The sequence below is a fragment of the Patella vulgata genome, chromosome 6 (assembly GCF_932274485.2).
Source record: "Patella vulgata chromosome 6, xgPatVulg1.2, whole genome shotgun sequence".
NCBI lineage: Eukaryota > Metazoa > Mollusca > Gastropoda > Patellidae > Patella > Patella vulgata.
The window spans coordinates 9,265,277-9,288,121 of NC_065884.2; the positions used below are offsets into that span (position 1 = coordinate 9,265,277).

General features: G+C 37.8%; 1 protein-coding gene across 1 annotated transcript in view; it reads right to left on the minus strand.

Annotated features, from left to right (window-relative positions):
• The window catches only part of LOC126824927 (beta-1,3-galactosyl-O-glycosyl-glycoprotein beta-1,6-N-acetylglucosaminyltransferase 3-like), a 33,544-nt gene that overhangs the window by 2,173 nt on the left and 8,526 nt on the right, over positions 1 to 22,845 (minus strand). The window lies entirely within an intron of this gene.

Sequence of the window (22,845 nt, forward strand, 5' to 3'; positions counted from 1 at the left end):
GTGGAATAAGTAATCACATATTGCCGGAACGTTTTAAATGTTTACATTTTATACAAGATAGATGGGTTTTAACAAAGTTAACACCGAGTCCTTTAACACACATATTCTAAAAGGTGAAATTAAAAGGCCTGCACGAATATTTAACTGCCAGTTTAAAAGTCCTACAGACATTTAATTACGAGGATTTTCGACAATAGACTATTGTACTTTTTTTTAACTAGTTACATGTATATAGCTGCCATATAATTCTTTATCGTCATTTCATCTAAAAAAAAAATACTTGAATTATTAAAAATCATAAAACATATACATTTTTTTATTTCATGTAAAAAAAATATTTTAAAAATAAAATAAAATAATTTTCATTTAAAACAAATATATATTGGAAATTAAAATCCTTTTATTTTTTAAATCTAAATAGAATGAAATATAAAATGAAATACAAAATAGCCACGTGGCCAGTACTGCCAAATCAGAGTTATCTCCCATAATGAGATTCAATAGCAAATAAGTAAACATAAACTACACAAACTACACCCCAAGTAAAATTGAATAATAAATACGGGTTCGTTTCATAGTCAGTAATTATAGAACTTGAATGGATCCATTTGCCACGTCTACCAGGCAATACGTAACACCGGGGGTAGCTTAAAATTCCGCTAGCAGCTTTAATATACCAATACATATAATTTGTTCATGGAAATTGCATCTTCGGTGGTAAGAAATCAGTAGCTCTCAGGTTCGATCTCGGTGTTGGCAAAATTTTCATCGGGATTTTTCAGCGTTTTGGAGGAACCAAGGGATAGCCAAGAAAAAGTCACTAATCGTTAGGACGATATAAAATGAAATGAAATGGGGTTTAACGTCCTACTGTTCTGCTCATAACCTGGGCTAATGAAGACGGGCATACGCCATACAGTGTGCTATGAGAGAAATTATGCCCTGGCAGCGGCGCTACGACCTGCTCTTATATTGAATTCCAACTGCAAAGGGATCTTTTGCGTGCACGCCAATGTGTACGACTAGACAGCTGTCCTTGTCAAGCCATCCATCCTGCATCACTGACAAGGGGAAGCCACGCCGGAAAATTTGGATGAACCTTCTCTGCCAATGCAGGGATCGAACACCCGACCTCCAGGCTAGCGAACCAGGGTCTTATCCACTTAGCCACGTGATCCCCGTTAGGATGAGATGAAACCGTATGAAACTTCCGAATAATATGTATAGTTCTATTGCACTTGGGATGTAGATTATAAAGTATGTTTATTTAATTGCTGTTGAATACTTTTATAGAAAATAAAAGTAAATATTTAATTTGCAATGATTTGAGTTAAAGTAACAGAAAGTTAAAGGACAATATTGGTGTCAGTCTTATTACATATCCGATAGAACTGGTTCATTCATTCCAAATATAATTTCAACACAGAGATCATTACTATGGGAGATGTGTAACAAGCACGTGAAGAAACGGGAAGTGACGCCAAACATGACAAACACGAGTTATCCTTCTATATAACTGACTGAGTAACGAGCGATAACAGACAAACGATCGAATTTCATTTCACTGATAATTCCGTTGAAGATAAAAAGTTATGATATTGGACGGCGAGAGGGCATCTCACAATTCAACAAGAGCATCGCTAACGCTGCAATATACGTCCACATTCCAGCTTTGATTGATATGGTACTTTTTAAAATGAAGAGAATGAAATATGAAATGGCTGTAATATGATCAGAGGCAAAGCGTCGGGTTTGTTTTGCCAAATTTAGACAAAATACTAACAAAATAGTGGATGTGACACTGCCCCAGGAGGTCGGGGCAAGCAACAAAATAAATAGCTGCTGTCTTCATTGTATAAGGAATAAATATGCAAAGTTCTATGATGATCCATTCAGAATTGCAGTCTGTAGACGATAAATACAAAAAAAGGGCGTGGCTCTGCCCGTGGGGGTCGGATATGGAAACAACATAAATAGGTACCATCCTGTTATTGAAATGATAACATCCATAGTTGCTGTCCTTATGGTATAAGGAATAAGTATTACCAAGTTCCAAGATAATCCATTCAGAATTGTGGCCTTTGGGCGCTAAAGGCAAAAATTGGGCGTGGCTCTGCCCCTGGGGGTCGGGACATTCACAAAAATCAATAGTTGATGCCCTTAGTCTATAAGGAATACATATGCCAAGTACCAAGTTGATCCATTCAGAAATCTGGCCTGTAAACGATAAACATAAAAATTGGGCGTGGCTCTGCCCCTGGGGGTCGGGACATGCAGTTGTCGTCCTTAGGCTATAAGGAATACATATCCCAAGTTCAAAGACAATCCATTAAGAATCATGGCCTGTAGGCAACTCACAGAGACACAAAGAAAAAATGGGCTTTGCTCTGCCCCTGGGAGTTGGACAATCACCAAAAAACAACAGGGTATGCAAAGTTTCAAAAGGATCTGTTAAGAATTGCGGCCTGTAGGCGACACAAAAGGCACACAAATTTTGGCCCTGGCTCTGTCCCAGGGGGGCGGGCATGCACCAAAAATAATAGAGGTCAGCCTTAGGGTATAAGGAATAAGTATAAAAAAGTTTTCAAGATGATCGATTAAGCATTGCAGGCTGTAAGTGACATACAGACACACAAAAAGAAAATGGGCGTGGCTCTGTCCCTGGGGGGTGGGCATTCACCATAAACAATAGGGATGTTCCTTAGGATAGAAGGAGTAAGTATGCGAAGTTTCAAGGTGATACATTAAGAAATGCGGTCGGTAGATGACAAACAATGAATACAAGAAATGGGCGTGGCTCTGCCACTGGGGGTCGGGCATGCACCAAAAACAATAGGGATCTTCCTTGGGGTATAAGGAATAAGTATACCAAGTTTGAAGAAAATCCAGTAAGAATTGCGCCCTGTAGGCGACACAAAGACACACGAAAAGAAAATGGGAAATGGGCGTGGCTCTGCCCCTGGGGGTTGGGCATGTACCCCAAACGATAGGGATGTTCCTTAGGGTACAAAGAATGTGTATGCAAGATTATAAGTTAAGAAATGTGGCCTGTAGACGACAAACAAACAAATACTAGAAATGGGCGTGGCTCTGCCCCTGGGGGTCGGGCATGCACCAAAAACAATAGGGATCTTCCTTGGGGTATAAGGAATAAGTATACCAAGTTTGAAGAAAATCCAGTAAGAATTGCGCCCTGTAGGCGACACAAAGACACACGAAAAGAAAATGGGAAATGGGCGTGGCTCTGCCCCTGGGGGTTGGGCATGTACCCCAAACGATAGGGATGTTCCTTAGGGTACAAAGAATGTGTATGCAAGATTATAAGTTAAGAAATGTGGCCTGTAGACGACAAACAAACAAATACTAGAAATGGGCGTGGCTCTGCCCCTGGGGGTCGGGCATGCACCAAAAACAATAGGGATCTTCCTTGGGGTATAAGGAATAAGTATACCAAGTTTGAAGAAAATCCAGTAAGAATTGCGCCCTGTAGGCGACACAAAGACACACGAAAAGAAAATGGGCGTGGCTCTGCCCCTGGGGGTTGGGCATGCACCCCAAACGATAGGGATGTTCCTTAGGGTACAAAGAATGTGTATGCAAAGTTTCAAGATTATTAGTTAAGAAATGTGGCCTGTAGACGACAAACAAACAAATACTAGAAATGGGCGTGGCTCTGCCCCGGGGGGTCGGGCATGCACCAAAAACAATAGGGATCTTCCTTGGGGTATAAGGAATAAGTATACCAAGTTTGAAGAAAATCCATGAAGAATTGCGCCCTGTAGGCGAACCACAGACACACACACACACACACATACATACATACACACACACACACACACACACAGACAGGGGCGACGGCATAATACGTTCACATTATGAATGTGGACGTATAAAAATAGAATTGTCTGTCACTAGATAAGGGAAATCGAGAAAAATAGAAAAAATCCCGTACATTCCCCTATTTTTATTCATTCTGTTCTAATGAAAATATGGTAATGCACGGACTTTTTCTAATTTGTTCGTTATCTTTTATCTGCTGACAGCCAATTCTTTTTTTTGAAGTGTCAGATATCCTCTCACCGTCTCATATAATAACTGTTCATCTTCAACTGAATTATAAGTCAAATGAAATTCGATCGCGTGTCTGTTATCGATCGTTACTTTAGTCAGTTATATAGAAGGATAACTCGTGTTTGTCATGTTTGTCGTCACTTCCCGTTTCTTCACGTGCTTGTTACACATCTCCCGTAGCAATGATTTCTGTGTTAAAGTTATATTTGGGATGTATTTAACCAGTTCTATCACATATTTTATAATGACTTACACCGATATTGTCCTTTAACTTCCCTGTTATGGGGGACCCCTGATTTGACAGTCCTGGGATTTTATATTTCATTTTACTTAGATTTAAAAAAATAAAACCTTTTTAATTTTCAATATATTTTTATTTCAAATCAAAATTTATTTTTTATTTTTAGTGATTTTTAAAAAATTAAAATATCTTTTAGATATACTATTCAAAAAAAGTAGGGGATATTTGATTTTGGGGGCATAATACTAAAATATGCAAATGACTACGAAAAAAGTCTCTATAGAACCTAACAGAAGAAACATTTCCAGTTACATGTGACGCCCAAACGCACCAATAGCTACCGCATGGAATGCAGGTGATGCTTGGGATCATCATGGGGGTCCAACCCAAGATTTGCACGACTCTGACTTTGAATGTTACAGTCATTGTGGCATTGAATTCCAGGGTGGAAACATCAGTTTAATTGTTTTAGTGACCAGAAAACAAATTGTGATATGCGTCGGCTTACCCAAAATGAAAGGTTACGTGCCCTTGGCATGCTACAGATCGGCACAACACAGGCGGTTGTGGCGCGGACGATGAATGTTTCTCAGTCTGTCATAAGCAGGCTATGGTCCAGATACCGTGATACACAATCTGTACAGGACAGACCACGCTCAGGTCGACCAAGGGCGACAACTCAAGCCCAGGATCGATTTATCCGTACCTTGGCCTTGAGAAATCGTGTCATCACAGCAAATCAGATCAGCGCTCGTCTTCAAACAGACACTGGTGTGAGAGTGAGTGGCCAGACGATTCGGAATCGACTGCATAGGGGTCACCTTCGCGCCCGACGTCCTCGCGTGATCCCTTGTTTGAGAGATCATCACATTCAGGCAAGACGTCGTTGGTGTAGGGATCGTCAACACTAGGATAATCGACGCTGGAGCAATGTGATGTTTTCAGATGAGTCAAGGTTCACTGTTGATTTTTTGGACAGACGTAGGAGGGTGTGGCGTCGTCGAAACGAGCGCTTCCAAGACGTTAACGTCATCAGACATGATCGATTTGGGGGTGGTTCTGTTATGGTGTGGGGAGGCATCACTGTTGCTGGAAGAACGGCTTTACATGTTGTTGCAGGGCGTGTTACAGGCCAGTACTACCGGGACAACATCTTGGCAGTCCATGTTGTGCCGTTCGCACGACGTCATGGCCGCCGTTTCATCTTCCAGGATGACAACGCAAGATGTCACAGGGCCAGGATCGTTACAGGTTACCTCCAACAACAGAACATCACCACATTACCTTGGCCAGCACTGAGTCCCGACCTCTCCCCCATCGAGCATGTCTGGGACATGCTTGGACAGAGGTTACGTCAACGTCAACAACGTCCTGCCAATGTCCAAGAACTTGCTGCTGCGTTGCAACAGGAATGGGACAATCTGGACCAAAATGACCTTAGACGTCTCATTAGGAGTATGCCACGTCGGACCAATGCTTGTTTGGCAAACAGAGGAGGATTTACCCGTTACTGACTTGGTTGTGATGCTGTGGTAACTTTGCTGTTTGACCCCGGGTATCATTTTACCCTTATAATGGTCAGTCTGTGCCTTACTTAGTCTAACGATCATTTGGAATAAATCGATGAATGTGAACTTCATTTCATTTTGTCATTTGTTTCTTCGTCAGTTTCATTAGGTGACTTTAATAACACTTAAAAATCAAATATCCCCTACTTTTTTGAATAGTATATTATAAAGTATTAAGAAAGTTACTTGGACATATTTTCTACGTTTCAAAAAGTCTTGAAGTTAAAATCTTGAATTAGAAGTGTCCAGAAAAATACAATGGATTACCAAGATACCGAAAGGTAAATAATAAAACTCAAAGAGGAAGAACAAAAAATATATGAGTGTTGAAATAATTGAAAGAAATAACTGTCTAAAACTGTTTTAATTTGTTAGTATATATTGGGGAACCTCCTTTAATAGCAACAAGCACGATCGGTCGTCCACAGTCTACCACTTTGTTTCATTTCTATACCTCTAACATAACCAAATATTGGATAGTATCATAATGTTAATAATTAATATTGACAACAACTTAAAGAAGCTAAACCTTCAATAATTCAATCTTTAGCATAATATTCGAAATTAAAAACACGAATTGGAATTCAATATTGCTGTTTCAATCAATCAATATTGATGTTGTTATTTCGTCTTGAAATATGGGATCCTAATATCCAATATTTAAGACAGTGAACATTTTATAATTAGTACACGAGTCGTGTACTATATGGTTTCGGTCGCCATTTGTAATGAACAAAGAAAACATATACCAGGTAGGTTATGCACGCGTTCATGCACGTTACATGTAAGTTACTCATAAGTTGACATACGTCGGCTACCAGCCGGGTAATTGAGCAGCGTACGCGTAACTTATTTCTAACCTATTGGGAATTACGTACTTCTGACGCCCTTAGAACTTACTGAACGTGTTTGAAACGTACTTCCGACGTCCTTAGAACTTACTGAACGTGTTTGAAACGTGTGTAGAGATGGGTCTGTGCAGAAGTCTACAATCATGGCGGACCCTGAGAGGCTGTGACGAGAGTACCAAATAGCCTGAGAGGAGGTCGACGCCTGCTTGTCGTTAAGGGCTTGAGAGGACGTCAAGGCCTCAGATGCCACCACAGATACTACTGAGGACGCATCGGGTCACCTGGCCGATATTGGCTATCAGAATGGTGGTCAGATGGAGATGGGAATGAGGGTGAGCGTGGAGGTTTTAAGGATGAAGATTACTTAGGTCGGCTCCTTCCTGCAACTTTCCTTGATTTCTTTTGGAGGCATGTTGATCGATCGACGTCCACTTCAATAATGACTTGTGGTTTTGTGTGTGAAATAGCTTTATTTATTTAATGGGGGAGAGCCCCCGGACCCCCCCCCCCCCATCCGGGCTCGTTCTGCACGATTGTTTTTCGTTTCTTGCCTTGCTTCTCTTTGTCGGAAATAATGCAACAAATTATCTGGGGGTTTTTTATTTCTTGTAAAAATCCCCACATATGTTTTCCTTGATTCGCTTCATAAAACAAATTACCAAAATTATCACCGACACTGGTAAGGTATATGAAGCCATTATATACTTTATTATATAAAAAATTAAAAAGTATATTTTCATTGACCAAGCTTCAACGAACTAGAATAATACTTTTAAGAGCGTTGAATACGATAAAATGCACATTAAAGCTGGCACTGTGAGATATGATATGACATGTTTAGTTATTTTGGGGCGATAAAGTACATATCAATCGCAAAAAAAAAAATTATTTTACCAACTATTCAAAAAATGAAGAAAAATTAAATTTAGAGGGATCCTGTATTAGTAGTTTTTTTTCAATTCGGACTGGATTTGTCAAGACAAATAACTTCTGTTATTCTCACCAATTGATAAGCTCCTTGTGGTCAGGTAATTAAGGTTGTTGATCGGGTTATCATGAATAGTTTGTTAATCATCACACACACCGCCGCACGGTCATAAAAATGGGGTTTATAGCCACTCGACACAAACTAGGTAGTTTCGTGACTAACACATGGTTCAATTTTATTTCAATAATTCGCTTGCGCGTAGGGGTCTTTAGCAGTGGGTGGAAACCGGTTTGGTTTGCGACCCTACTCCTTGTCACGTACAAGCGGGGACTCGAAAACACTCCACTTTACTAAATGACAGACCTTATGATTTCACGCACACGCGTTAAACCATTAGACCCACCCCCTCCCCGCCCAACCTCCATGAAACACGGGCCTGTGCCTAGAAGTTTTGAACTGTATGTAAAATGGTAAAGTCGAAGGAATTCCTGGATGGTAATTTGTCCATTATAAAGATACACTAGTACTATTATAAATGAATCATGTTAAATGTTTAAGTCGTGAGAAATTTAATATTTTAACGACATTCAATGGCACGCCCTTGCGTTACTCTGTTTATGTATATTGTGAGAAAACTGAATATCAGGTATTTCTACAGTTACCAAATTACCCATTACTGGTAAAGAAAGTCCCTCTCCTTCCCATTTTGTACTGCCTAAAGTGTTCTATCTGAATGACACAATATTGTCTATTTATACCCAAAATAAATGACACGTGGGTTTGACGTCCTACTTTTCGGCTCCGACATGGATAATGAAGACGGACATCCGCCATGCTTTGTGTTATGAGGACAACTGTATCCGGAAAGTCGAGCTACGAATTCCAGCTTTCAATGGTTCTTGTAAATTCACACGGAACCTCGGTTTTGCGTCCCATCCGAAATGGTGGTTAAGTGAGTATAATGCGCTGGCTCATTAGCTGGGAGGACATGGGTTCGATATCAGGTTTTCCTAGCGTGTTTTTACCATGTCAGTGGGGCGGGGACGAAAACCCGAGTTGGCATGCACGTAAAATTCGATAATGAGTAAGCAGAAACGCAGCTGTCCGGGCACAATGTCTTTATAATCCCGGTTGGTGCAGAAACAAGGGAAATTAAACCCCAATTCATTTTTGGATCTTTATTATTCACAAACAACAATTAAAAACCAATGTAACAAGATGACTAGTCATCAACATCCCGCGCCCTTGCACTTGTTTGAAAGAAATAAGGAAAAATAACTTGTTTATGCTATTGGTAATCAAAATAAAAATGTATCAGATTTCGCAAACAGTCACTGGTTATAATATTGTGGCCCTGTTTAGTAGATATTGCTCTCTATTTCTGAAAACAAATGACTGATTGCTATTTACTAGAAGATTTGAGATAATTTATGACATTAAGCTCTGGTTTTAAAAATTAGACATGACTACATAGAAAATAGAGATATTTTGCAAGTGGGGGGAATTGGAGCTTTAGACAAATCTCATATTCCGACACATGGAATATCAATTCACAGAATTTCATACTCTGATCACAGTAGCTCGGCAAGGCAGGGTCGCTACTCCCTGTAAGGTTTGCACAACAACCTTTGCCTACCTCAATTAGCTGCTGTATGTTAAACAATAAACTTATACACCAGAAAATAAAATACTATAATAGGTTAATGTTTGTACAAAGTTTCAAAAAGATTTCTTGAACAGATAATAAAATATGCTCCAGAAAAAAAAATCAGGATGGAAGGCTGGATTTCAGAAAATAAAATAATGGGTAAAATTATTTTAAAGGTATCTTGAACAGTCAAATGTGTTTCCATGGAAACACATAAAATTATCAAATCTGAGAAATTCAAAATAAGTGCCATGAAGATATCTTGAACGATTTATGAGATATGCTCCAGAAACAAAATTGTACACCAAAAACTAAGTCATTTTTGTTTCCATGGAAACATTAAAAATATAAATCCCAGAAATTGCTTAATAGCAAAATGCACAACTACTGTAATAGGTTGATATGTGTGCAAAGTTTCAGAAAGATATCTTGAACGGTTTATGAGATATGCTCCGGAAACAAAATTATACACTAAAAAATAGGTCAAATTTGTTTCCATGGAAACACAAAAAATATAAATCCCAGAAATTCATAAATAGCAAAAGGCACAACTACTGTAATAGGTTGATGTGTGTGCAAAGTTTCAGAAAGATATCTTGAACGGTTTATGAGATATGCTCCGGAAACAAAATTATACACTAAAAAATAGGTCAAATTTGTTTCCATGGAAACACAAAAAATATAAATCCCAGAAATTCCTAAATAGCAAAAGGCACAACTACTGTAATAGGTTGATGTGTGTGCAAAGTTTCAGAAAGATATCTTGAACGGTTTATGAGATATGCTCCGGAAACAAAATTATACACTAAAAACTAAGTCAAATTTGTTTCCATGGAAACACAAAAAATATAAATCCCAGAAATTCCTAAATAGCAAAAGGCACAACTACTGTAATAGGTTGATGTGTGTACAAAGTTTCAGAAAGATATCTTGAACGGTTTGTGAGATATGCTTCGGAAACAAAATTGTACACCAAAAACTAAGTCATTTTTGTTTCCATGGAAACATTAAAAATATAAATCCCAGAAATTGCTTAATAGCAAAATGCACAACTACTGTAATAGGTTGATATGTGTGCAAAGTTTCAGAAAGATATCTTGAACGGTTTATGAGATATGCTCCGGAAACAAAATTATACACTAAAAAATAGGTCAAATTTGTTTCCATGGAAACACAAAAAATATAAATCCCAGAAATTCCTAAATAGCAAAAGGCACAACTACTGTAATAGGTTGATGTGTGTGCAAAGTTTCAGAAAGATATCTTGAACGGTTTATGAGATATGCTCCGGAAACAAAATTATACACTAAAAAATAGGTCAAATTTGTTTCCATGGAAACACAAAAAATATAAATCCCAGAAATTCCTAAATAGCAAAAGGCACAACTACTGTAATAGGTTGATGTGTGTGCAAAGTTTCAGAAAGATATCTTGAACGGTTTATGAGATATGCTCCGGAAACAAAATTATACACTAAAAACTAAGTCAAATTTGTTTCCATGGAAACACAAAAAATATAAATCCCAGAAATTCCTAAATAGCAAAAGGCACAACTACTGTAATAGGTTGATGTGTGTACAAAGTTTCAGAAAGATATCTTGAACGGTTTGTGAGATATGCTTCGGAAACAAAATTGTACACCAAAAACTAAGTCATTTTTGTTTCCATGGAAACACAAAAAATATAAATCCCAGAAATTGCTTAATAGCAAAATGCACAACTACTGTAATAGGTTGATATGTGTGCAAAGTTTCAGAAAGATATCTTGAACGGTTTATGAGATATGCTCCGGAAACGAAAACGGATGGACGGACGGACGGACGGACGAACCCCATTTCAATATCCCTCCCTAACTTCTTTCGGCGCGGGATCACAAGAGAGAGAGAGAGAAATGGGGTTTAACGCCCACTCGACACAAACTAGGTCATTTCGGGACTAACATATGGTTCAATTTTATTTCAACAATTCGCTTGCGCGTAGGGGTCTTTAGCAGTGGGAGGAAACCGGAGGACTTGGAGAAAACCCAGGAGGTTGGACAGGTGACCCTACTCCTTGTCACGTCCAATGTAACAATAATCTCTCATCATTGATAGCCACATACATTGAATTGTACCGAATGGTTTTAATGTACATTTATCACCCAATAAAACATTATACAGTAGATATCTCTTGTGTGATAACTTTCATATTGTACTCAGTGACCCCAAAAAACAACCCAGCAAAGCCTAGCCTCGTTCTTTTTTACATCATCGCCTTGTGTTGATATTTTTTGATAAAAAAAAAACTCGAAGGAGATGCACTATTTATCATCAAGTATCAAGTATACAATAAAATCATAAAAAATGGCCACCGAAAAATACACACGAATACTAGACCGTTGTTTACATATCTTAGAGATCAATACCCATCAAAATGATAAAAAAATTTAGATGATTTTAATATTACATATAGTTTCTATTAGCACAATCGTGTTTTTTTTTAGATGTATTCATATAACGGTTATAGCCACATTTAATATTTATATATGAAGGTCTATTCATTTTTTTAAAAACTACAATTATGATTTAGATCAACAAAACCGATCAAATTCTACCAACACATATAAAAATGTCAGAAGTACATATAAGCACAATACTACAATTGTAATCTAATTATAAAAAAAACGACTGCGGACATGCTTTCAGTGTTTTCTTTTTCACTTTAAAATTTTTAGAAATATAAGTTACATTATATACATTCATATTACATTATTTTGTGATTTTAGACCCCCTTTTCGTCTATTTTAAGTTTCCAAGGAATAGATCCATATGCTCTTTAAAACGACACTTTATTAATATACGCTTCCCAAAAAAAGTAGGGGATATTCAGAAACAATACAAAACTGCGGAAATGCACTGCTGTTTTTATTACAGGTAACCAGTGTATGTTAATAACAGGCCAATTGCCTACACATGAACATAAACAGGCCAATTGCCTACACAGGAACATAAACAGATCATATGGGCGGCTTATCCGACGGCCCCATTTCACCCGCAAAGAGATACACCGTCAAAAGTAAAAATGGACGTTTTTGATTTTTGTCTTAATAATGAGTAATTGCTTCACCAATCCTCAGACATTCAGCAATTCGTCGTGGCATGCTCCTAATCAACCGTCCAATCACAATTTGGGGCAATCTGACCCACTCCCCTTGCAGTGCCACGGCCAATTCTTGCAGTGTTGTCCGTTGACGGCGACGGACACGTCTCCCGATCAAATTAAACGTAACACACTAAAGCAAAGATACGCTAAACAGTAAATCTTATGTTAGAACCGATAGGAAAGCAAACATGGATAGATAAACCAGCACGCGGCAGTTTTCATCAACCCTTCCTTGAAGTGTCAAATTTGACAATGAACCCCTCCCACGTGTATGGCGCTATTGCGTGTCGCATGTGCAGCTAAGTGGTTCTGTCAGGGCGATAAGTTCTTCATCTGTGAACATACTCTCAAAGCATGTCAAGTGTCCATGACTATTTATCATCACTCGGCAAACCTCAGCAGATTCCGGTACCCTATATCTAACCTCGGCTGTATGATAGTAATTGATATGTACCTACGCCCATACATTTGCGATGCGGCTACCGGTTTACTTTAACAGGAAAACGTGCCGCTTTTAAAAAAAAAGTCCCAAAATGGCGTCTTTTGTCGAGTGTATATAACCGAACGAGCAGAGATATTGTCTCAAGGCTGCTGGTTTGATATAATTCCCTGGTAATTCCCCAAACCCAATGCCAAACTTGACGTTTGTTGATATAATACACTCTCCACAGAAATCTCCATGGGCGCAGCCATTTTTCATCCGGGACCTTTAAAATAGTTCAAATAAGCTGTCGAGGTTTGCCGAATGTATTTATCAGATCACAACCTGCATAGGTATTTGCATTTATTGACGAGTATATAAGAGAATAAGGGCTTTGTTGTATTTAACGACAATATCGTGGGATTTAATAACCTCATTTGACGCATCTTTGGCTTCATGTTTTTTTCAATGCATATTGGTCAGTAAGCAATCCTCACGCAAAGGAATTGATGACACCACCCATATGAAGTGTAGGTGATACTAAACCGAGACGTGCTCGAAGTGAAAAATTTGATATCTAAAGTGTTCATTTCTACCACACTTCCATAACAACACTTCAAATTTTCAATGAAATAAAGAAGGCAGAAATGATGTTGAAGTGAGGAAGAAGCCATGCCAAATATGCAAATTAGGCTTCAACGAAGTGTTCACTTCAACCAAGTGCTTATCGGGTGTTTTTCTCACTTCAACTCAGTACTTATCGGTTTTTTTTCTCACTTCAACTCAGTGCTTATCGAGTGTATTGCTCACTTCAACACAGCGCTTATTGAGTGTTTTGTTCACTTCGACTCAGTGCTTATTGAGTGTTTTGCTCACTTCAAACCGGTGCTTTTCTGACTTCAACCCAGTTCTTATCAGGTGTTTTTCTCACTTCAACCCAGTTCTTATCAGGTGTTTTCTCACTTCAAACCGGTGTTTTTCTCACTTCAACCTAGTGCTTATGGAGTGTTTTTCTCACTTCAACTCGGTGCTTATGAAGTGTTTTGCTCACTTCAATCCAGTTTTTATGTAGTGTTTTGCTCACTTCAACCCAGTGTTTTTCTCACTTCAACCCAGTGCTTATCGGGTGTATTTCTCACTTCAACCCAGTGCTTATCGGGTGTTTTTCTCACTTTAACCCAGTGCTTATTGGTTGTTATTATCTCTTCTACCCAGTAAGGTTGCAGACTTAAACAGTGTGAGGCCTAGCTCACAAACCAGGTGGGGGGGTGTATTTGATCCCAGTGTCGGTCATGAAAGTTACTCCAACCTCCCAGGATATTCTGCACCGTTCGCCTGATCAGTGGATCTAGGGCCTGGCAAAGGATGGTGTTTGGTTGTGATAGTGATGGAGCTGAAAAGCCAAAGTTCCATGTAGAAAATGTCGTCCATGTAAAAAAAAGAAACCTATTTTATTAAAAGAGGACAATTCAGAAAAGCCACATCTGGGCTAAATTTACCTCATAGAACACTGAATAATCCTAGTTATGCTGCAAAACCACAAACATGAAACAAAATAAGACTTTGATATTTATTATTGTTTTCAAAATATTTCAACACAATTGATACAATTAACAAGTGGTTGCCATCAAAGATACACCCACATATTGCAAAAGAGAATAAGGAATATAAATAAGGCTAATCCACTCATTGTCCCAATGTTTTATAAAGAATTAGAAAAAAATCTGTTAAAAAAAATTGCAGCCTTATCACGTTCACATGGTTTCCAAAAAAAGTGGGTTAAGTGTGGATTGCTGAATTTATAGGATTTGTCCACTCATGGTCCCAATGCTACACGGCAAATTAAAAAATTGTAGCCTCATCACATTCACAAGCTTTTTTGAAAAGGTTTTCTTCAAATCGCTGCATATCGTTGGGGTTTGTGATCTGATGAATCCAATGCTTCACACCAAATCTGAAAAGGATCGGTTAAAAACTAACTCCTATCAAATTCAATGTTTTTGGCTATGGGGCATAACTCTGAACTCGAAAGCCAAATCTTCAGCAAAGAGGGGTTAATACGGGCATGGGAAATGTTGGCGTAAAAAAACTGAAGTTAAAAACAATGGATCGTACAATCGGGTGTAATATTCTAGGAAGATACGGTCCAATATATGCCAAAATCCTCTGGATGGCCCACATGCTAAAAACCCAATTTTTGCACAATATATGGGTCCATAATTCATGAGGTTAGAGTTCAAAATGAATCCGATCCCAGATGATTTGAATATAAATATACATTTAAATTTCATTAAAATCGGATAATTGTGACGAGTAGAGTTGTCCACAAACAAATTTCACCGGAGGTACAGCTGGACGGACAGGGGCAGGTGTTTTGTAATTTGGATAGTGCCAGGCTTTAATCCATTACAGTTTACACATTTCATGTGTTTTCTTGCATCTTTAACACACCATATTCAACCCACATTCAATGTTGCTATTAATCACCTCCACACCTTATTCGACCACATTCATAGGTGCTGTTATTCTGGTTTAATTAACCTGACATTAAAACAAAAAAATGTTCAGTTAAAGATGCATTCCGAAAAAAGTAATTATAGGGAGATAGAAAAAAAAATAAAGACGAAATACATTCACCTTTTTTCAAGTACCGGTACAGTGTACCGCAGTTTAAATTTACCGAATACAACTTTAGTCATTCAAAATGAATGCCAGTCCACACAAAAAGTCTAGTTATGTCGTCCAAAAATATCAAAACACATGTACACTGGTTTATTAGTCGTTGACACACCCATGGCGCCTCAATTCGACAATGGCAATGATATGCCATGAAAATGAAATGAATAAATCAATTATCTGCATAGATGTACTTCAAATTAAACTGAAGAATTTTCTGGGTCAAATTATAAATAATTCGGTGTACTTCGTGATAATCAATAAAATTGGCATTTCGTCGACGCCATGCCATGCACGACACTAAATCCAAATTGTGTGTGACTCGTGAGTCATACATTGTAATCACACTAAACTTATTTTTACGCTATTTTCAGCAACTTAGACATTTTGTTAGTGAAAAATTGTAACTAATCATTAAATTGGCTAGCTATAACAAAAACCTGGTCTTTACAACAATTAAAACTTTGAGAAATATTACAATAACTTACCTTAAATTGTTTTTTTATCAGTGCCAATCGATCAAGTTAGCGAAAATAAAAAGATGGCGGATAACATGAGACGAAGGCTACGATTGGATTAAATTTCACTTACGTCATTGTTGACCAATCCTAGCGATCTTTAGAAAATACAAGTAAAAAAAAAAGAAATTTTAAAATCATTTTTTACTACCGGTATCATTAACATAAATTCTTATGTTTGTGTTTGGTTATAAATCTATTTCCTAAAAAAAATGTTGAATTATGTATCAAAACATTGTTTTCCAATATCTTAACAACTTTCATGAACTAGGCTATATTTCGCTTGAGACTTGTAGGCCTAATGTATTAATTATCTCACATCTGGGTCACAGTAGACTGAGTAGTAACACCAACAAAAATAAATAGGTCAACAATATTTTTAAATACTCGATCGCCATTTTGATGATACTAGATAGGCTAATTTAATTACAGCTAGACCTACAATTAAAAATTTAGTTTAAGATGTTGTAGGCCTACATCTCTATATATTTATTTTAAAAACAACTTAAAAACACATATTTAAACAGGATTTTTCCCTGTTGTATTAATAGTAGCCTATACAAGGGACCTTATAATACAACTGGTTAACAATAACATTGTTTTTTTTGTATTGTCACTCTGTAAGTTCCCCTGAGCACTATAAATATGCTGTAATAATAATAATAGTATTAATATTAATAAACAGAAATAACAATAATAATAAGCAAATTTTAGCAATGTCTAAATGTCAACATTTTTTGTAATCTTTTTACATTTCTTCCAAAGCAAATGTTAATTATTGTATCAAAACATTGTTGTTCAATATTTTAACTTTTCATGAATTATAGTTTCTGAAATTTCGATGTCATTGAAAATATGATAGGTGTAGGGCCTACGTAGGCCTAGGACTGTTTTTTTTTTAAATGACAGATTCTCGCAATTTTAATATAGACTATAGACCTACTTAATGTCTTTTTGAGACTAACATATGGTTCAATTTTATTTCAATAATTTGCGCATGCACGTAGGGGTCTTTAGCAGTGGGAGGAAACCGGAGGACCCGGAGAAAACCCACAAGTTTGGACAGGCGACTACTCCTTGTCACGTAGCTGGGGAATCAAAACCATGCCAGTTGACTCAATAACAGACCTTACGATACAACGCGCCCACGCTAACCATTCAGTCATCCAAAACCCACCCCCGGTATTATCAAAAGTTTACATAGGTGTATTGGAAGGTTAATTTTGGTATCAAAACCCAATTTTGTCAGCATCCATAACAAATTTGGTCAAATACTGAAAGAGAAATTTTCAATAGGGTCTACAGTAACTTTTTATTTTACCAAACTAAATTTGTTTTGAAACTGTATATATCAAACCACTTTAAAAGCACATGTTGTACAATTTCTTTTCACTTTAATAAATGTAATATAATTTTAAACGACATCTAAAAAAATTGTCTCAAATTGAAACAATTCTGGTTCTTACAAGTATATTGAATAAAATCCAGCTTGTCAGATCAAAGAAAATTCTTGCTTGATATAAGGAGACACTGTGGCTCAGTGAGAGAGAAAGAATGGGGTTTAACGTCCACTCGACACAAACTAGGTCATTTCGGTACTAACATATGGTTTAATTTTATTTCAATAATTCGCTTGCGCGTAGGAGTCTTTAGCAGTGGGAGGAAATCGGAGGACCCGGAAAAAACCCACGAGGTTGGACAGGCGACCCTACTCCTTGTCACATACAACCGGGGAATCGAAACCACGCCAGTTGACTCAATGACAGACTTTATGATACAGCGCGCACATGCTAACCATTCGGCCATCCCCCCCCCCCTCAGTAAGTGAGACGTTGGCACACTAGCCGAGTCGTCCCATGTTCGATCCTGTCATTGCCCAGGAAAGCTTTTCTAGATTTTACGCCTTGGTTCCCCCTTTCAAGTGGTGCAGGACATAGGGCCTGACAAGAAGAGAGAGAAATGAAGTTTAATGTCCACTCTACACAAACTACGCTATAGCAGGACTAACACATGGATCAATTTTATTTCAATTATTTGGCTGTAGGAGTCTTTTGCAGTGGGAGAAAACCGTGGGGACCAGGAGGAAACAGTTGTATAGTCGTGCGGATGGCACAACAACAAACAAAACGACATCACACATGCACATTGGCGTGTATGTAAAAGTTAGACAGTTGGATTTTGAAATAAGATAAGGCCTTAGTGCCTCATTGCACACTGTATGGCGTATGTAATGGGTGTCTTTTTTGAGGGTTTTTTGATAATAAGAGCATGAGTAATTCTTTTTTGTTAAGAATAAATGCTTCAATTGTCCCAGGTTGGATCCCGGCATATCAACAAAATTAATCAGTATTTCCGGAATAATTTACCATTGACAGTGGTGTCGGACAGAGGAAATGAAATGGGGTTTAACGTCCTACCGTTCTGCTCCTATACTGGGCTAATGAAGACGGGCATACGCCATACAGTGTGCTATGAGGGAAATTTTGCCCGGGCAGCGGCACTATCGCCTACTCTTATATCGAATTCCAACTAGATAGCTGTCCTTGTCAGGCCCTCCGTCCTGCATCACTGACAAGGGGGAATCACGCCGGAAAATCTGGATGAACTTTCTCGGCCAATGCAGGGATCGAACACCCGACCTCCAGGCTAGCGAGCCAGCGCCTAAACCACCTAGCCACCGTGGCTCCGCACATAAAAGAACCCTTGGCAGTTTGAATTCAATGTGTCAGGGCAAAATTTCCCTTATAGCACTCTGAATGGCGTATTACTGTTTTCATTTGCTCAGTCAGAGAAGAACAGCAGGACGTTAAACCCCATTTCATTTCATATCAGTTGCTTAATGCAGGCTCACTAACCAGGATCCCACTGTTGGCCTAGACAGTTCATTAGGATTTTCTGACCAAAGGTTTCTCATTGTCAGTGGTGTAGGGCGGAGGGCCTGTCAAGAAAGTATCCATAGTTGTTTGGAGTAGTTAGGACATTGGTGCGCACGTAAAAGAGCACGTACAACCGGGAAATCAAAAGCAACATGTAAAAGAAGTTGTAATTTGATATAAGAGTAGGTCATATGGCAGCTTTCAAGGTAAAATTCTCCACAGCACACTGCACATTTTGTGTTTGTATATGAGATAGTGAAAAACTGGGGTTTAATGTCCACTCAACACAAACCGGGTAACTTCCGGGCTAACATTTAGTTCTTTGCTTGCGCCTTTTCTTTTCAATGTGGGGGTTGAATGGTCTTGTGCTTAATGTGTGCGCGTAAAATCATAAGGTCTGTCGTGGACACACTAGCCGAATCATTCGTCTTCGGCCAAATAAGTGGGCATACTCCCACCCGATTCACTAGTCGATTGCATCACCTTTGACCTCGCATGATTAAACATGGCAGCGACCATGTCTTCAAACAATCACGTGACTTCTCAATATGATTGGTGATTAACTATAATTCGGGCGAATATATCAAACATGTTTGATTCGCGAATCATTCAGTCAGATGACAGTGACGGCGCGGATTCATTTGACAAAATCATTCGGCTACTGTGTCCACCGCTTAAAGCAATATGCACTAACTCATTTCAACAACAATAAAATGTCAGTAGCATAATATTGTAAACATAGGATATAGCAATTTAATAGCTATGACTTTCACATACAAAATTGTTTATATATTTTATGGCTAAATGGAATTTTTATTTGCCAAATCTTACTTTGATTTACATTAGCCCATTCTTTAGATGCTTTACTAAGATCCAGTTTATTATTTGGTTATTTTAATAAAGTTTTGCTTAAATATCACAGCAATATTAGGCTATCATATACATTTACAAAAAATTTTGACAGCCAACCCTATTTTTTCAGTCAGATGTAAAATTACAGGTATTGCCTATTGAGTGTTATTGGTGGCTTTGGTAAAGACCAAATACCGTATTGAATGAACTATTTTAAATATGTACCGGCACCTGCAGCCTACACAACACATCAAATCTTACAAGGATTACCAAATCTACTTTTACTTTTACCGTGTAGCCTACACATGTATGATGGTCTGTTATTATATTTAGGTACCCGAATCATTGATAGAAATAGCAATTTTTTTTGTAAGATGAGTTTTACATAAGACTCGTCATTCACTTGTGTACATTTTGAAGCGGTAGACTGATAAAGGAAATGCCGACCGTAAGTGTCGATCATTCGGGAATCGTCGCTAATCGCTATATTACGCCTACGACCCATGGTGGCAGTATAATTTGAAATAATATAATGTCAAATAAGGCAGGCATGCTTGCATTCCGTGTGTTCAAAGCCACATTAGGTCTTAATGAAATTCAACTATACAAACATTCAATTCTCGTCGGCCATTTTGATTATAGTCTATGCCTATTAGAGCGTACCGGTATCCTATACATGACCTAGATACAGGACGCCGCCATGTTGGTGGACAACAACACACAAAGTACCTCTCCGTAAACATGGTAATAGATTTTAGACCATCCAACATTGATTGTTTTTCAAAGTAAATAAATATAAATGCGGCAGAAAATAATTTACATATTTGAAAAGAGCAAAGAACGTGCTTTTTCAGTGATACGTAATATGACATCTGGAATTTTTTATTAAGACCCAAATTTTTAATTTAAATACCCGGCCATATCCCCGTCAAATAATACGAGTTCCGTACCACCGGACTTTAGACGAAGCGAAACAGTTAATAACCACCAATTTGATTAATAATTATGTGTAAATAATGAATACAGGATTACATTTCCCCGACACAGAAAGGGGGATATATAATAAGCTGCGCGGCATTTTATTTCATCATTTACTGTATTTCATCAATTTTTGAAAGTGTGAATGAAATGATCGTTTTTTTAATAGTCTTTCAGAAGTGACGATGAAATGATCATCTATTTTCACTATCTCCCAGAAGTGTTAATAACATGCAGTTGTATATAGACTATCTTTCAGAAGTGACGATGAAATGATCATCTATATGATCTATCTCACAGAAGTGACGATGAAATGATCGTTTTTTTAATAGTCTTTCAGAAGTGACGATGAAATGATCATCTATTTTCACTGTCTCCCAGAAGTGTGAAAGGCATGTGGTTGTATAAAGACTATCTCCCAGAAGTGTTAATGACATGCTGTGAAAAAAGACCATCTTTCAGAAGTGACGATGAAATGTTGTGAAAACAGGCCATCTTTTGGAAGTGTGCTTGAAATGAACATTTCGGTGGAGTTTTTTTAACACTTCGTTTGAAGTGTCTATAGAAGTGTGTCGGAAATGAACACTTCGGAGGAAGTGTACACTTCATTTCGGTACGGGTGGGCATACACCATAAAGTCTGGATGGGGTAATGTTTGCCCAGCCACTACGGCCTACTCTTTTACGGTTTTCTTAGTGTTTAACGTCCGCTTCCACCGAAGGTGATATCGCAGACAAGTCTTATTTTTCATTTTTATGAAGGGAACCGGAGTACCCGGAGTAAACCCACGAGGTTGAGAAGGCACCCCTGTCTCCAAGCCACATACGCTCACACCAGGGATCGAAACCACAGCCGCAATCCAGAGTTGACCGGCCAGCTAGAGGTCGACACGGCACTCTAGACACTAGGTCATCCCCCCCCCCCCTACGTTTTTCGTCCCACCAGCGCAAACATACGTTCAGTCATAGCTTTTGAACATTAAATTTACTTATCTACAAAATCAACACGTATTTCGGTTGTTGGCTTCCCTCAATGTCCATCCCTGGCATTCATTTTTCACACTTGGTATTGAAAGAGAAACTTGGTGCTCTAATATTTAATAACTTTCTACTAATCAAATATTTAATTTGCACTTTAAAAAAGTGTGTAACTTTAACCCCCCCCCCCCCTAAGATCAGGCTTTATTGTTCTTAGTTTTATTACCTTTAAAAATAAATGTGACAAAGGGATCCGCGGTAGCTCAGTGGATCTTTCACTATGTGTGAATGAAATCCTTTATAAATTCAACGCTTAACGTCCACAGGCAAGTTTGGTTTAAATATATTTATTATTCATTGACGTAAACTTTCCAACTCATAAAGTCTTCTCCTTTACGTAAAGTTATTAAACATAAAGCATATTACGATAAGATATATTTATATGAGACACCTCCCTTAGTACTTATATAGTGTATATAGTGTCCAACACTAGTGTATATATAATTTATATATCCTTCTAATAATAGTAAACGAGGTGTTCCTGACCTGACACATATTATCGATGAATGCTCCAGTATTATTAGTCAGAAAAAAAATTTCAATTTGAATACATGTATATACACACACATAAAGAAGTCATTGTACTTTATCCACTTAAATCACCCATACGTATATATACACATCAAGCCAGCTAAAGCAAAAAATCAGGCTAAGCACACGAATGCAATTTACAAGATATCAGTGGTTAAAACAACAAAGCTTGTTAATTTCAAAATGTTTCAGATTCTTTTAAGAATTTATGAAATATTCTAAAAATCAAGGACTTCAATGGGTATGATGGCATAGACTGATCATGATATAGTAATAGATTTGATTTTAAACAAGTCATATCTATATTTAGTCTATGGAGATCAACATGCATATTTCTCTGCGCTCTCTCGTAAAGTTCGTAAGAAAACAGAAATGAAGTGTGGTTTCGTTGTTGAAGTCGCATAAACATTTTGGATCTGGAATCAGATTTGCATTATACAAATATGATTTGAGTGTACTACATTTGGTAATAATGAATTGCCCCTGTGTCTTTTAAATAATGCTTAGG